The sequence below is a fragment of the Sander vitreus genome, chromosome 21 (genome assembly GCF_031162955.1).
Source record: "Sander vitreus isolate 19-12246 chromosome 21, sanVit1, whole genome shotgun sequence".
In the NCBI taxonomy this organism is placed as follows: domain Eukaryota; kingdom Metazoa; phylum Chordata; class Actinopteri; order Perciformes; family Percidae; genus Sander; species Sander vitreus.
Window position 1 is genome coordinate 19,492,596 of NC_135875.1, and position 18,578 is coordinate 19,511,173.

Consider the following 18,578-nt stretch of genomic DNA (forward strand, 5'->3'; position numbering starts at 1 on the left):
CCTCTCTTTCGGCCGCAAACCACCTCAGTCCAGGATGCCTTGATGGTCGGCGTCGAGCAAGAGGACGGATGCTGGCAAGCGAATGGATCCCAAAGCTCCGTGTCCTGGAGGGCCGCTGAGAGACCGATGCGACTGATCGTGAGCCACGTCCAAGCAGGCAGTTAAAGCGTCTTTGGCCTTTAAGTCCTCGGAAAGCCGACGAACATCTTCCTTGAGGTCAGCAATTTCTTTGTTTGCATCTCTAAACAATAAGAAAATCTTGCATGGCAGTGGGGACTCGCCAGGTTTGGAAGTAGCCATGGAGCTAGCGCTAGCTTAGCAGCGTTTAGCTTAGCTCCTGATCCTGCTCTGTGTAACCGAAGCTGAGGGTTGAAAACAGCGTCCAGTAGTTCCCGTTGTCGCTCGTTCTCCTCTTTCGAACGACAAAGAAAAAACGAAAGAACGATACAATAGTTTTCTCCAGGTAGAAACGTGTGGTTTGCAGCCATCAATTGTAGCTCCCACTCAATGTTAACATCAGGATTAAAGGAGTCTACCGCACCACTCTTTTCTTTGTTTTTTCTCTATACTCCCTGAATCATTCTTTCTAAATGAGAAAACAACATTTTACCTGACGCTGCACCTTAGTGGCTACCTATCCTTTCATCAATGTTGTGTAAATAATAATGAAAATCACAAATAGGCAGATTCCTCTTTGCTAATAATATGTTGGATTCATGTTTATGTACATTTTCAGACATATTTAAATTTTTGGAAGATACTATTGTTATTATTCTTATTTATTTTTTTAAAGACCAAACTATAATTTGGTGACCCCCCCCCCTTCAGTAACTCTGTGGACCCCCTAGTGGTCCCGGACCCCATGTTGAAGATCTCAGGGGCCTCATTTATAAAACTATGCAGCGAATTTGCGTCAGGAGTGGCGTACTACGCCGGATTCCCTTCATAAATCACAATCGACTCTAAATGTGGCGCAGCTTTGGTGGCTTCATGTCACGCCCATAATTGCCCTGAAATAGTCAGTGAAACACCCCAAATTAATATTCATCCATACCGACTGTAGAATGACAACATGTTGCAGACACAGTTAGGTCGGACCGTGGCCCAAATTAAAAAGAAATGGTCCGATATTAAAGTTGACGCAAAGAAACGCCTAGCGCTACGCAGAGAAAGTGTTTCTACCACGGGACGCTGAAGCTGACCCCTCTTGAAGCGGGACAGGCACGCTGTGGTTTCTCCGAGCGCTCCTCTGTAACGCTGGGCCCAAAACAGCACAGAGATCCAACTGTTCTGTTGCTTGAGCCAGTCATAAACCGACTCCGAGGCCACTCAAGTCTTCTTGCTGTCGGTCTCCATTTGCTATATCTCCCAACAGTGCAAAGCCAGCCATTGTGGGTCATTACACACGACATGCCTTTTTCTACCCATCAATTTGATTGTATCTAAAAAGCTAAAGGTGTCGGAATTAATCTAATTGTAAATGACAAATAGTTCTGCACAAGGAGCATGTAATTAGTAAAACTTTCTATTGTACCTTTCACAATGGTTAAAACATGATTTAGACCTACAATAAAAACAAACATTTAAAACAAAAAGTAAAACGATCTAAAGCCATACAAATAAACGGTTACACTTAGACAGGTATCTACATAAAAGTGACATGACACTGTCATGAACGTGTCATAAACATTATAAACAAGTCAAACGTTTATGACATAACGCTTCTTTTAGTGTCATTCGGTTTTTGTCATGACAAGTTAGGGTTAGAGTTAGGGTTAGGGTTCATGTGTTCATGACAGTGTCATGTCACTCTTATGTAGATACCTTCAAGTAAAGTGTTACCTAATCACTACAAATATAACTTACTATAAACACCAGACTTAAGACAGCTAGCTTTTAACCCCTGTAGTATCAGTTAAAGCTGCTAAATGAAATGGGTAAATCAACACGTAAACAACACAGGACAGCTCCAGTCACTCAGAACTATAGACCAGTGGTTCCAAACTTTTTTATGTCAAGGACCCGTGAACTGGCTCAAATTAGACCACAGACCCCCATTTGATAAGATTTTGTCCCAGATTTTATTTTTTTTAAAAAGTGTATGAAAGCCACGAAGTAGTCATCCATTCTGTGAGTGTGTTACTTGATGGATGGAATTATAGTGAAAATAAATGATTCCCTGCCGTGCCCCCTCTGGAACCCCCTCAAAGACCCCTTGTGGTCCTCGGACCCACTTTGAAACCCACAGCTGTAGAACATTGAAACTCAGTGTTTTTAACTATTTTGGATTTTTTTTTTTTTTTAACTATTTGGGATTTTCTGCTTTTGGAAGCAGTTTTTCTGTGTAGTAATAAAACTGTAAAAGAAAAACAGCAACAGCGTCATGAGTGAATGTCCATGCTCATGGCCCTGATACTGCAATATCAAGATGTATTATCAAGATTTGATTTAGATATTATACTTGACTGTTGCACCAAGTCCATGTTTATCAACATGTACTGTAATCTTGGAGGCTATAAGGTCATTTGGAAAAAAAACATGGAAGAAATATATAATTTCACTATATTGATAATTTTATGTTTAATTTTTGTAGTGCAGTTTTTCTTTCTACATTTGCTGAGTAATGCAAAGGAGGCAATTTGTGCAATTAGAACATGTGATCATCTGATAACCCTCATCTAAATAAAATAAACAGAATTAAGATTAAAAAAATCTGAGTGATCTCAGGAGTGATGTTTGTTTTCAGAACTACAAATACAATCAAAGTGCACATTTAACAGCTTAAACGTGATCGAGATCTACTTCTTTATTCCCAATATTAGTTCAATCTGCGCTACGACCTGACTATCAGCCTCCAGGTGTTTCACTTTGACCCAGTCCACCCAGCGCTCAGTGTGGCAGCTGCTGCAGCTGGGCCACTGCACGGACCAGCTGCATGTGTGTGTGTGTGTGTGTGTGTGTGTGTGTGTGTGTGTGTGTGTGTGTGTGTGTGTGTCCGTCCAGCCAGCTGTGAGGAGAGTGAGAGGTCTTTTCCACCATAGTCAGCAGCACCTGGGCCAGCTCAGGGCGGCAGCAGCAGCCAGGCCAGGCCAGGCCAGGCCAGGCCACCCAGTTAATCCTGCAGCCTATTAGTCCCAGACTGTCTATTGTTGTTTTAAGGAAAAATCCCCCTAGGATACTCTTACAGTGCTCATCAGTCTGCAATATGCCCTGCATGCGTTCATTTGGCATCAATTGTACCCACCTTCACTGAACCTGCTCCTCTTATAGCCTACATTTCCCAGAATGCTATTCAACACGTTGAGAATGGCTGTATTCTGGTGGCGAGAGTGATAGCAATTTAATATAAAAAAATGTTTGATAAGATGAGTGCTTCCTTTGATTGATACCCTTTGGTTCACCTTCCTGCAAGGAGCAAGGCAAAGGGAAACAATCTTTCTTTTTTATGAATCAGAAGGAAGGCTACCATTTACTTGGCAAAGCCAAAGCGTTTTTTTCCCCCCCCTATCCCATAATAGATAAGCTGTTTAGCCAGACCTAGAGCAGATAATTCTGACGCCGCCGGAAGTCCCTCACCTTCCGCTTTACTTTCTCAACTCCGGTCACTAATGTTACACGCTGAAAATGGCAAGTTTTGAAGAAAATTTGGATCGTGCAACGAGGCAGGCTTGATTGGTTCTTTCTGGGAATGATTGTAAAGAATATGTTTAGGGCATTTACTCTCTAACTGGGCTGTTTTGGGGCCGATTGGCGGGGATTCACTATGGACAAAATACACACCCGCGATACACTGGTAAGAGTGAACTACGTTTAACCATGTATCCAGCTAATTTATATAGCTTACATTACTGTATTGTGTGAACAGTTAACTTCATTTAATATTTTATGTGGCGTTTTCTTTTGTTGGCTAAATACAGTATGTTCCACCAAAACAAGTTCCTTCCGGAGACTATTTTGTGGAGGCAGCGTCTCTGCGTCCGGAGCTTAGCGCCGCCCAAGACGATTGTGATTGGTTTAAAGAAATGCTAACATCATAAACCGTTTGGTTTCCTTCTGTCGAGGAGTGGGTGTGTGGCGAGGCCAGACCTCACTCCACAGCGCTGTGGAGATGGCTCTGGCTACGCGAGGTTAGGTTCAACGAGGCTGCTGCTATCAGTCGAGAAACTAGGAAGCCATAATGGATTTCTCTTTAGTTTGTGCAGAATGACAGCTGTTTTATATCCTCACCAGATGATGAATAATGACGAGTTTTTGCAGAATGTCTTTAAATACACACTGTAGCAATTTGGACCTTTCCTCAAAATAACCTTCCCTGGCAAATGACTGCCTGTCTTTATGTTATCTGTTGATGTATTTGTCCGTGTATATTGCCATGCACATTTAACAGACTGTGAAAACAAATCTCCCTCATGGAACAATAAACAGCATCTATCCATCCATCCATAAATGGCACTTGGAGTTTGAAAATGCCGGGAAGTAGCCATTTTAATTCTGTTTACCCCCTTCAGTTGATGACATGTTGGCCTAACACCCAAATTCCACCGCTGTCTCCGCCGTCCTCATGGCAACAAAAAAAAAGCTCTTCTTGAATCTCACCTCGGTTCATGGCTGATTCAGTTGAAACTGTTTAATCTCATTTCTTCCCTCTTGCTGCTTTGAGCGAGCAGGCACCGCTCCTGCAGAGGTTAGGGCAGCTTTTAGCGTGATCAACCAGCCGTGAAAACCCTTGCTCAGGGAAAGAGCAGCCTCAGGATTTGATCCTTGTCCCCCCCTCCCTCTTCTTTTACCTTGGACAAACAGAACATTGCCGGCTATTCACGTCACATCTTGCCAGTAGCCATCACCCTCGATGGGAGCCAGTGCTCCGTGAAAACTGTCTGGTGTTGAATTCCACCAATAGGAACAGGTTACCAGCTCCCACTGCCAACAATGTCCGTTGAGTGCAAATGTTTATTTAAAAAGTTATGTTCGAGTATTGATTTTATTTCATTTTCCCCTCCTCCCAGCCCGCCTGCTCTTGGCTCAGGTAAAGTGCCTGTCCATCATGAGGTTTTCCCGCTGGAGCAAGGCGTGTTGTCTGTCTCATAAAAAGCCGCTACTATAGTATAATGTAGCCCTGTGGCCCGAAATGTCCGCCTCTCCTCTCCAAGCACGCTGAGCTTCCACGGAGGATGTGTCCATGTGCGTATGTGGTGTGTATGTAGTGTGTGGGCCCTGTCCAAGAAAAATATGTTAGGGGCCTCGCTTCTTATAATAGTCTGGACATAGAATATCTCACCTACTAGTAGGGAAAATATAACAGTTAACATTTATACCCGATATGTCCCTTTGCCCACTTTTCTTATTGTATACCCTGACCCGGTATTTGTATTCGATTAGCTTTAAATGGGTTAATGTTTAATATAAGGAGTCACACTAACATTCTCTCCTCCCAAAACATATAAAATTAAATATATTATCTTTCGCTCTTCCTGTCAGAAGGGCTGCGGCTCACTTTCGGCAGTGCTCGCGCCGGCTGGAGCAGGTTGGTGGGGTTTTCAAAAAAGGTTTTTGAAATAGCTCCGTTGCCACACACGTGACAAGAGCCAGACATGCTGTCACGCTTTGCAGCATTCTGGAAGCCTGGCTCAGACAAATATTAACTTTATAATGTCTTGATGGATGCACTTTTGTTGATTTGAGGGTTAAGATGAAATTGGATGCTAGGCAGGTATAGTGGTCACTTTATAGACGCTGTATTTTCTTTAAGTCCTCTCCTATTTCTGTAGTAGGTTAGAGCTGCTCCTTGTAACTTTGTATTAATCGTTTCAAATGGCACCAAGAAGCGTATTAAATGAATAAAAAATTATATCCAAAAATCCTGTTATTGGACCACAAGACAGCTAGAAGAAGAAGCTGAAAGAGGGCAGGGGGATGTCAGGTGATATTTCAGTGTAGATGCTCACGGTTTGGTCTTAGACCCCAATCAAGCTCCCAATGTTTGAGTCAAACATTTGAACACATTTGAGGTCGACATTGGGCGTTATGTTACATTATGTGGAAGGTTATCCACAAAATATTATTGTAATATACAATACATTTAATTACATGCAACAAAATCCCACGACTTTTCAAAAAGTCTTAAGGATTGTACTAATTCCATGACGTTTCCAGCTTTTTATGACTGTTTCATCGAAAAAAGGGTAAGGCAAAAATCAAAACAGATTGCTTTTTTTTATGTGCCTAGAATACATTTCTCTGCTGCCCCCATCAACATCAGTACATTGTTTAGCTTCAGTGTCGGTACTCCTACGTCGTACCTCATACAACCCCACTTCAAAATCAGTGGCGGCTGCTGGTCTTTCAAAGAGGGGAAGCTCATTTTTGGCCTACATCATAAAAATTGTCCAGCAGTACATTTTCTTTGTCACAGCACTTCCAGTCAGCCAGCTAACTTTGTCATACCAGGAGAGCTGAAAAGACCTGTTACTTTGCCCTATCCTTTGCACTAAATCAACCTTAGGTGTTGATCTGCCCTGTTGTTTAATTCTAAGTTTCTCTTCGTAAGGGAGACTTTCAAATGGCTTCGCCAAAATCAGGTCGACAATTTTAGCATTGTCTGAGCATCCGTGGGCGGGACATAATCGCAGCATTTATCCAATGACCGCCTAGTTTCGATGCACTGAAAAAAACTGTTCAAAGCAGCCCCATTGAAGTCCATGGATGCCAGGCTTCAACAGGGAAATGCATTGCGATGCTACGGGAATGTTTGAGAAGGAAATCGAGTCAGTCGACCTGCTATATGTAGCTGATTCTGAACGAACTCGTCTTCGAGATGAACGTGTTCTAATGCACTTTTAGTCAGTAAAATGTTAACACAATAGTACATATTTGACCATTAATCTTTTGACATTTTAGGGTAAGCCAAGCTTCCCTTGCAGTCTTAAAGAAATCGCCTCTGCTCAAAATATCCAAATTATTCCTTTAACTTCAAATAAATGTTTGAACAAAACTTTTGCACATAACAGTGAGTGGAGTTTGTCCACCATTACTTACACTGGGACATGAGTAGGGGATATTTTAATGGCCAGTACGAACTGGAGGAATGATTGAAGAAAGCAATGTTCATATAGACGCATTACTATTGTTTTAGGACAGACTCTAAAAATGTGAACATATACTTTAAAGCGCGCATATTATGAAATAAAACACTTGTTTTCTGGGATTTGGGGTGTTATTTTGTGTCTCTGGTGCTTCCATACGCATACCACGTTGAATTTTGAGTGAGATACAGGTTTCTGAATGTGTCCTGCCTTCAGTCTCCGGGTGAGCTGGGTTTTCTACGTCACTAGCCGAAACGAGGGGGCTAAACTTGCGGTTAGAAGTGACGTCATGCAGGAACTCATAGTGCACCTTTAATCAACTTATCAGACACAGGGTTCAGTGTTTCACCTCAAATCAAAATCAAGTTGTTATCACATACACAATCGTACATGTGTAATGAGAGACTTTTGTGCAAGGAAAGCAACTGAGTTAGAAACAATAAAATATAATTACAAAAAAATATACAAAATAGAATATTTCACAAAAAGAAACAATATAACCGGAAATTTTAGAGAAATTAGGAATGAAACAGTGAAACAATGAAACACTGACCATGAAAAAAACCTATGGCCTACTTTTGGGTTAATCTGGCTCTGCTAGTGGGAACACTTTGCATTGGTTATATCTTTTTGTGTCTTAAAGGCAACCGTTGGATTTTATTATTTTTGCTTTATATACACCTATTTAAAAAGTAAAAGTATATATTTTAAAGGTAATATATATATATATATATATATATATATATATATATATATATATATATATATATATTTTACAAATGTCATATTTTCATGTTTTGTTTTACTTGTTGAGCTTTGTGGACTTGATTGAGCTTAAATTTGTCAAACTGTCAAAACTTACATTCTATGTCCCACCTCAACTCATCAGTGACTTCTCAACAGTGTTGTAGTCAAGACCGCCTAATCACCAAGACCTGAAGAACAAGACTTAGAGGGGTTGAGACCAAGTCAAGACCAAGTTAGAAATGATTTGCATTTGAAGCAGACAGTTTTGCATCCAATCACAGTAAGACATAAATCAGACAATGCACAGGCAATTGAGTGATATCCCTGCAGTTGTGGTCTTCACCAATCTTGAAATAAAAACCCAGAATCCTCATTATCTGAGACAAAAAACGAGTAATAATGCGGTTGATTCCGAGTCGAGACAGAGACCTTCAAAAAGTAGCCTTGAGACAGGTCTCAAAACCGAGAACCATCTTGAGTATTGCAACACTGCTTTTCAAAGCCACTTAAAGGACAATTCTGGCGCAAAATGAACCTAGGGGTTAATAACATGTGTGTACTGAGTCGACTGTTCTCTGGGATATGTTTTCATGGTAATCAAATGTGTCTCTAGCTTGAAACAAGCTAGCGTGAACCGCTAGGCTTTGGGGGCACTGGTAGAGTAAAAATAAATCGCTATTTTATACCACTAACAAGGCTCAAAATAGCACAACACTTCCACGGTAGCATAATGAGTTTGTGGTTCGACTGGTCATGGTTTTCCCAAGATGGCGTATACGCGAAGGTAATGTCTTCATAAACTATCTTTTTAATAAACTGTCTGTAGACTTACAAAGTTCTCAATGCTCCGGTTTACATGTAGGGACCCTCATTATGCTACCGTGGAAGTGTGGTGCTACTTTGAGCCTTGTTAGTGGTATAAAATAGCGATTTATTTTTACTCTACCAGTGCCCCGGAAGCCTAGCGTTAAGCTAATCACGGGTTCGCGCTAGCTTGTTTCAAGCTAGACACACATTCGATTAGCATGAAAACATATCCCAGAGAACAGTCGACTGGGTACAAATATGTTATTAACCCCTAGGTTCATTTTACGCCGTAATTGTCCTTTAGCGGAAGCCAGAATGCTGTTGATGGCTGAAAACCGTTGCTTGCCTTGAAAAGAACACAGACGTCACACAATTAACACACAATACAGAAAATTAAATGTTGGCCTCCTTGCTGCAAATTACATTTGAAAAGCCTTACGTAGTCTTTAAATGTACTGTTTCAATGAACAGGCACTTCCTAATGGTGACTTCACTGAAACATCCAATGACTGGCTGCTTTCACATACATGTAAATCCAAGTTAAATCCGCTCACACAGGCTTTCTCTGTACACTTTTGAGAGCATCGCTCATTTGCGTGACCTGTGTGCATCTCCTCCTCATTACACATCCTCCCTGTTTGCCCACAACAGCAGAAAACAGCCAAGATCAACTCAGTTCCAGTCATGCCAACACCCTGCTTTTATTGTGCCAGGGACTTTAATATGTTTGGAGGACTCTTCCAAGAGTAATCGTAGAGTTCCTGAATCCCAAGCTTCTTCCATGATACGATTGTCTCATGGCCTCAGTGCGGCACAAGGGGAGGCAATGTTACCGTTGAGTTCACAACCAGCTGTGTATTTTTAAATGCATAATATACAGTATGTGGGAGTGCAAGCGTGCATTCAGGCGTAGCTACACGTACATGCATGCAAACATACACTCATCCATGCACACTGCACACTGAGATGTACAAATACTAAATGCGTCTAGAAAATGAAGACAGAAAAGTTACTAAACTGTAGACTTGGCTTTGGAAGGGGGATTTAGCTGCTGCAAGAGCCTCAACATACTTGTTCAACCATCACAAAATATCACTTGATCTTTTTAAATAAATCATTTCATATCAAAACGATTGCATTTGCAATTGTATGGGCCCTTAAATCTGATTAATTTACTTGTTTTGGCATAAATACGGAGCACAATACCTCTCATATCTAAGCACTGGCTCATAAATTGAGCAATTATGGCGTCGCAATTACTGTTTGGTCTGCCGTTGAAGCTTATAAACCTATCAGACGGAGTATTAAATAATCAGAGAGTCGCTGCGTTATGCCCTCTTTGCTTCTCATTTTCCCCAACATTTACAGCGAAAACTGTGGGAGAATCCGTCTGAAACCGCTCAGATGAAACTGTTGCAAATGTCACATGTATTTCTGTATGCTTGCTGAAGTAGTGCTTATGCAAAAAATGACGGTTCTTTGAAATCGTTAGAAGTAGCCAAGAAGAGATTATCTAAACTTTGTCTCTATGAAGTTATCACATCTGACTTTTAATGCCGTTGGTGCTAGACAGTATTACTGTAAAAGGGCATTATGTAATCTGTGGGCACCATCGTTTTTTTCCTGGAGAGTTATAGGAGTAGCACTGTTTATGACCTATGTTCCCCATTGACTATGTCTGGTCCTGTACAATGTTTTCACAAAAGCAACAGTGAGCTCAAGCAGAGCTCCAACAGACTCAAATGAAGTGCCTATACAAAGAGATGACAAATGAGGTGTACTACACGATACAATTAGCATTCATGCTCAATCCTGCTCTGTGACTGTCATGTATAAAAATACTTTATTGTTGAACAAGATGGCAGGAAACAAAACAAATGTGACGTTGAAACAAGGTGCATTATTAAACTTAGTGTGACATCTGCGTTTACATCTTTGGTAGAAGCCTCAACAAATGGTTCCGAAATTATAGTCAAAAGTGCGCGTTCAATTACTGTGATGCTGGACAAGGGCAAACAAAAAAGCGACTCCTCCTGTCAATGCAGGACGCAGAGCTGGATTTCCAAACAGACAAAAACACGGGGAACCTCCCCAGACCCTTAGGGCGCCCCAAAGTCCCAGGTTCATTGTGTGTATGCTTTATGGTAAACCTTCACTAAATTCCAATTGAAGATTAAACCAGAAGGTCCTTTAACTAGATCCTCTATGGATTTTTAGGACCTGTCTTGAACATGGGCACTGTGCCAAAAAGTAGTTTATATTTTGCTCACATGGTGGACATTACAATATTAATCTGTTTAATTGACTCACTTGGAGGTGACAAGAGACATTAACCTGACGCTCCAGCTGGTTTGTTAATTCAATATTATATATAGTGTCCAATCATAACAGAAGTTATCTCAGAACACTTTACAAACAGAGTAGGTCTAGACCACACTATATAATTTACAGAGAGGTTTTAACACCAAACCATCTGAGAAGCCATCATTGGAAACTAAAAACATACCTGGCAGATGATTTGATGAACCATCCGTCTTTCATGTTCGCCATTGTTGTTTTGAACGAACAGTGGCAGCCGTCACACACCTAAACCACGCCCATAACTGCCAGTTGTTCACCACCGGATGCTGATTGTTTGGACACAAATGCATTACTTGAAGCCTGACAAGATGGATTTTCACGAGAATCTAGCTGCCATGCAAGGTAATTGTACAAGTCATTATCAATACCATCATACATTGTGCATGTATAGCATACACTATTTGCCTAGCATGGTTTGGTCCCTGCACTGCAAAACAATAGTTATTCTGAGCCATCACATATGGTCCATTCCACAACAGATGTGATGAGTATGAAAATAATGTGAATCATATGCTGTGGCCAGTAGCCAGCTCTCAACCCAATTGAGTTCCACAGACTTGTATAATATATGCCAACTAGCACTGAAGCTGCTCTGGTGGTGGCCCAACACCTTAATTAGACACTCAGTGTATTCTCCTTAATTTGTTGCCTTAAAGGTCCCGTATTGTAAAAAGTGAGATTTCCATGTCTTTTTTTATTTTGAAGCACGTCGAGGTCCTATATAAATACTGTGAAAGTATTTCAAATGCTCAATCCACAGAGAAATGCACACAGCCAACTGTGTCTTAAACGAGCCATCAGGACAATGTGATGTCACAGCTATACTATATATGCTCGATGGTGTTTTTTGCCCCCAACTGCTCCTTCAAGGCACCTAACCCTAACCAGTGCCTAATCCTAGTGCCTTCCAGGCAGCGCTGCCTGGAAAAACAACGCTAAACGCTATATATAGGTAGAAAGTGCTGCTACAGTGCCGTTACAGTCATTCCCCGGCTGCAATTACAGTGCAGAGACTAAGAGAGTGCAGATGTGAAAGACCCAGAAAAACTGACCAATCAGAGCAGACTGGGCTTTTTCGGGAGGGGGGCTTAAAGAGACAGGCGCTAAAAGAAGCGTTTCAGACAGAGGGTGAATACAGGTATATTTAGACAGACAGTATAAGCAAAATAATGTTATCTGAACATTAAAGCATGCAAACACGTTCTAGTAGAAACTCAAAACACAGTTTTTTGACTATTTTTACCATACCAGTGTAGAAAATGTGGAGCTACATTTTTCAATGTCTGTCTCTGTGCTGGAAAGAAACAGATGGGTTGATTAAGTTTAAAAGAAAAAGAAAAAAAAGATAGGGAACAACAGTGAGACAGAGTTACGCTGTAGGCGGGACTTCGCTGAATGGGATGTGGCTCATTACCTGGAAATCAGATATAAGCCAGCCACTGACGGGAGAATTAGGGAGCAATTAAGTGTGTTAACCAGCTGACAGGCCTCGCTGGCACAAAGAAACATTGGCTGCTCAGAGCTGACACACTGGAGCGCTTTATAAATACATTATATCTGATCACAGAGAAAGAAACACACACACACACACACACACACACAGCCAAGCAGACAGCAGAGAAGCCACTTGACCGTGTCTTTACTCCGTGATGATGATGAACACACTGTGTCTGTCTCAGCTGAGGATGGATGAAGGAAGCTGACGAGCATGGACGGTGAGAAGGAAGAGAACAAGGTGGTGCTGTCAGCCCGTCCTGCTAAATTATGGGATTCAGAGTTTGAAAGGGCAAGGTTTCACAGCCTGTTGGGCTTCAGAGGTATGCAGTCAGCCTTACCCGGCAGAGTGTAATCTGTGGCACATGTGCCTCTAAGGTTCTCATTGGCATTGGAACAGAAGTTAGCAGGATCCTATGCACCTATTGCTAATGCAGCATTTATTGGGGTTTTTTTATTACGGGAAAAGGACCTGATTTGCCAACAGTTAGAAACTACAAATTGTGCTTTAAGAGGCACTGTGCACGTTTTAAGGAAGCCTTATTAATACCAAATTTTATCCCAAATTTTATCAACAAGTAATAAATGACTAAAGGTCATCATTAATTAATACTACATTATACTTTACTTAACAATAAGTACACTTATGCCTACCATACACTAGAAGACTCTGAAAATACTTTGAAAACATTAAAGTTGGACACCATCTCACATCTTAAGACAATCTGTCACAACGTCAGTGAGTTTTTGGTCACAGACTATAAGACTTTACCACCAAGGCTTAAAACACATTTAATTTTGTAAGAACGTCAAGTCACCCCTAAAATGCATATTTCTTTATGAATAAGGGAAGGAATTGGATTATGTATGAGAATTTTGCTGTAATGATGATGGTCAAAAAATGAGGTATTGGGAGTATATGAAGCAGTGGCAACAGGCTTTGCTAATATTGTAATTTCTTATGCTTTCAAAGCTATAAATATTTCTTAGTTGATAAAAAGTGGTCATCCACTGGGAGTAATTGCATGTCTATAAGACCATTTTTATTACTTAGGTGATATGAGTGTAGTATTTACAAAGGTAATAATAGTCCAGCTAGTAACTAGCTTTTTAACTTTAAAACAGGATCTAATGAGGCCTACATGAAAAAAAAAAAAAAAAATATGATAGCCAATGTGTCCCTGTTGTAACCTCCCAGGTTATTAAATAGAGTGACAGTGAGTGAGGATGAAAGCAGTTTGCCACCAGACTTCAACTGATGACGAGTGATGACAGCTTACCGGTCTATTCCTGCAATGCGTGGAAAACACATAATCCTCAATCGGACTATGAGGATGTCTGTATGTATGTGTGTGTGTGTATGTGTGTGTGTGTGTGTATATATATATATATATATATATATGTGCTTCTATCTCGGTCTCTAGCTACAAATAACACAGATTTATCCCAGAAATAAGTTTCAGTAGTCCTCTTGAAAACCAGCACTTCCTTTAAATAAACTCAAAGCAAGCTGAGAAAACTTCAGTCTCGTCCACAGCTGGGCAGCTCTGAGTATTAGAGTTGACAAACGTCATTAAAATTCACCGCTCCGAATAACAAATCTTTCAGCAGCCACACACACACATACACACACACACACACACACTCACACTGACCATATAACCTCTAACACACAAATACGCAGACACACACAACTTTCAGCCACTCAGCCGAAACAGGGATATGCTAACCTCGACAGAGGATGTCCGTCGGGACACCGTGGCCAGACTTGGGTTTCCCCCCTGGGACTGACTCTGGCTAGCACACATGCTAATGCTTGGATGCCTCTCCTGCCTCTCTTTCATTCTTCATAAAATAATCTGCTTCATCTGGCCTCCGACAAGGCTTTTCATCACCTATTAGCTCCCAAACTTTCGGTGGTGACAAAGGAAGGGTTTTGACAAAGCGCCAAAACAGATTGTCGCAACGTGTAGGTTTTCAAAAACTCCCTCGCGCTACCTGATTACTTCCTCCGACTGGAGGGCCGCTGATTGGTAGCCGCTTGAGAAAACCGAACGTCAAGAATGGTTTGCAAATGATTTAGTCATTCAAATCAGTAGACAAGTCAGTAACGGAGAATGGAGACAGCTTAGGTTAGGTGTGCTTGATCCTCTGTGGCTAAAGACGAGCCGCCCGTGCAGCTGAGTAAAGCTCAACCCCAATCTTTCAAAAGGCCAACAACAGGAGTGCCAGCCTGCTCCAACCAGGGCGGAAATTTGGCACTTTGGGAAGGTGCAAGGTTTCAAGGTAGGAACGAAAGCTCCCAGCAGACGCTTAACTCTGCTTTCGCTGCAGGAACTTTGTCACCACTGTACACTCGGCAAAAAATGATTTTTGGATGACTCGGTCTAAAACTAACAAATTATGTCAATTTGATTCAAATATAACAACCTGCCTGGTACCTATAACCGGCATACTCCGGTGTAAATTGGGCCAACATTTTAAATGGTTCACACTTCACTTGCAGAAAACATTTTATTTCCACGTGTGCCCAGCAACATTTTTTGCATGAATAGCAATTATTGTGTGAATAAATACACATCTATGTTGTTGTAGCTGCTCAAAAGCAAAAAAAAGTGGAACCAACAGAAATACAGAAACTGTGTAGACAGCAGCTTTCATTAAAATAAGAGAATGTCTAACGATTAGAAGAAGCGATCTTGGCTGTTTTGCTACATCCCCTTTATTCAAACCTCCTCTGTTATAGTATTTTAAAAGAGGAATGGTTTGCAGAAAGTTACGTTCAATGGTAAAAATTCATCTTTTGAATAAACTGTGTGATCCTATTGTCCCATTAGCAACTATGAGCAAACAAGCTTGCTAATTCACAGCCGAGACGGATTAGAACCGAGACTCCACAACTCAAAGTCACTTCCTGTTTCTGTGTCACATGGGTTTCATCACTGGCACGACTAGCTGTAGGTCCTGAGTGGATTGATTCCAACGGGAGAAGTGAACGTAAACAGATTATGACCGATTCTTTTGCCCCATGGTCACCAACGTAAATATTGGACCCATTTTTCACAAGCCATGTATCTCCCAAACATTCTGACACTAAAATGGCATTTTTCAGACGGACAGTCAGGAGAAAATTAACTTTGTTCGAGACCTGTTTCTGTCTCATGAACAAACACTCGCGAGACCTAGCAACACAGAGAAGCTAATGTCAACTAACGCTCGCAAACGCCCTAGCAAATCAACTTTTTAATATTAATACAAAGAAAGTGTTAATAAATTATGCAAATATAACTTTTTACTACACTTTCAAATGAATCCATGTCCATTTAGGAGACAGGAAGTGTATACTAATGAATACCAGTGGTATAGCGTGTAATGCACGCTTTAGTAGGAAATCTTTTGACAGTTAGCAAGCGATTTAGCTTGGAGAGCTTTTCCCCCGCTCTTCAACAACTCTTTTTGAATTAAATGAAGTATCTTGAGGACAAAATGTCAGTGGGGAGTAAAGGGCCCAGTACAGAGAAAAGATGCTAGGGGAGCAATTGTGACTGGCTAGCACTAGCATGTTCCCTGCTGGCTAGCGTATTAGCGGTTAGCTCCCCAGCTAAAGTAGCTCACCAGCAAGCCCTGTGAGTAATAATTATGTCACCAAGCTTCTGAAGCCATATTTGTTGTTGTTGTTGTGTCCTTTTCTATTGTGACCAAGCCTTAAAGTTGCTGTAGGATTGTGATGATCCAGGACTTAGCCAAAAAATTTGAACATCGACAACTTCTCAGTCCCTCCCCCTTTTCCGCTAAAGCCCAAAACGGTCTCCTAAGCCCCTCCCCCCACAAGGGAGAATGAATGTGTGTGCATGAGCAGTGATTGACACGCAGTTAGACCCCTCCCCCGGCCCTGATTGGTGCATCTGAACAGGGAGCGGTGGATTTTTGCAAATCGCACTACAGGCTGTAGGTGGTGACAGAGGAGCCAGATTATTTTTTTAATTACCAGCTTCATGTAGTTCTACTGGAACATAGGGTAATTATCTGCAAGTTAGTTTCATAAGGCTTACCTACTGCACCTTTAAATGATGATTCTGTATTAGTATAGCAATTTAGAAAGAATGCTTGTACAGTTAAAGTGACTGTTATTATAGCTCACATCAAACCATAAAAACTATTAATCATGCATTATTACAATCATCCAAAGACATACAAATAAAACAGTAATTTAGCAATGTTACATGCCACACTGGAAAAAGGCCAAAAAAATATAATACAAAGTGTTTTTTCTTGTAATAAGTAAAAACAATCTGCCATTGGAACAAGTGGAAATTCACTTGGTAACATTTCTTGAAATGACATATGATCTTCAAACAAGATGGTCCATCTTTTACAAATAACACAACAGCTTAAAAACGTTATGTAATGTCAAAAAAGACTGTTTCATCGGAGATACAACTCAAAACAAGCTGTTATCAAGACTCTTTCACTTAACGAGATATTTACAGTTTTTTTACAATCACTTTGGCACTAATTTCAGAACCTTGACGTCATTTTTCAAAACTCTAACACTTTTTTCAATTGCTTGGATACAATACACATAAACCAAAGATCATTTGTTCATTTAACAAAGATCACCTGTTCAATATGACACAACTTAACATCAAAGTACTACTATTTCAAAAAGCAATTTACACATTACATTTCAGATGATTGTCTATTCATTTCATTACAATTAGAGATGTTCCGATACCGATACCAGTATCGGCTCCGATACCGCCTAAAACGCTGGTATCGCTATCGGGAAGTACTGGCGTTTATGCACAGATCCAATACCACGTAATAAAGCCCTAAAGAAAATCTACGTTAAAAGTAGTTTATTTACGTTCTATTTCCGTTATAACTGACTGTCAAACTGGATAATAAAAGAAAGTTCCGGGGCATTCATGTTTCACAAAGAGTTTAACCTGAGCCAGACCGACAAAGATAAAAATAATATCACATCCATACAGGGATAGTAGTATACAGTTGTTAAAACATAATAAAATATATGACACACTGGTATCGGATCGGTAACAATATTCCATGTTTAGATCATGAAAGTTTCAAGATAACGAGATTCATTGTCACCAATGAGCGTGGAGCATGAACCAATTCGACTACATTATCTTTGGATGTAATATTTCATCATCATTCTTTCCTGTAATGTACTACTGTTCATCAGACACTGTTTCTATGGTCCCATGTACCACCTTTGAGACTATTTACAGTATTGACAGTACTGCACTGTATGCATGCAGGCCCTTGGAATTGTTTGTCCAATTCTGCCAACTCGTTACTGATGATTGAGATATATATATATATATATATATATATATATATATATATATATATATATATATATACACTGTATATATACATATACATATATACTCGTACCACACTGTTCGCCATGCCCGAAGGTTTTTTCCAAGATGTTTGGCTATTTGCAATGTAGATGAGAACCTGCGGCCAAATCCACAAGAGTTGATGAATATGTAGAAGTAAAGTAATCACTTCTTTGTTTTGCTTTTTACAGTACAAGCAAGTTGAGGAACACTGCATTCAATGTTTTACAGTACTGTCTTTTCTTTTCTATTTTGTAGCTAATTATTTTGCTTTGATTCAAATAAACCTATGTTGTGATTGTACTGTATTGTTTTTCATCAATACATTTCAGATTTTGTTCAATGATTCCACTGTGCCTGTAGTATTCTCTCTACTACTGTATTATTTTTACAGGGATGTATTTACATCTAGTACCATAATGAAACATGTATCACCTATTTTGTACTACAATATTTAATGATTGTACGAAGGATGACCCAGTGAAACTATGGGTAGCCTGTGTGTGGCTGATCTAAAGTAACGTTTCAATGGTATTTCACAATAAATTAGTTTTTTGAACCAATGATTGTGCAAGTGCAAGATGTATTTAAAGATATGAATGCACAATGCAATGTTTTGAACATTGGACAGCCAGTGTTACAAGTGATGATTGTTTTGTGTCTAGAGTTTTGAAAAATGACGTCAAGGTTCTGAAATTAGTAGCAAAGTGAACGTAAA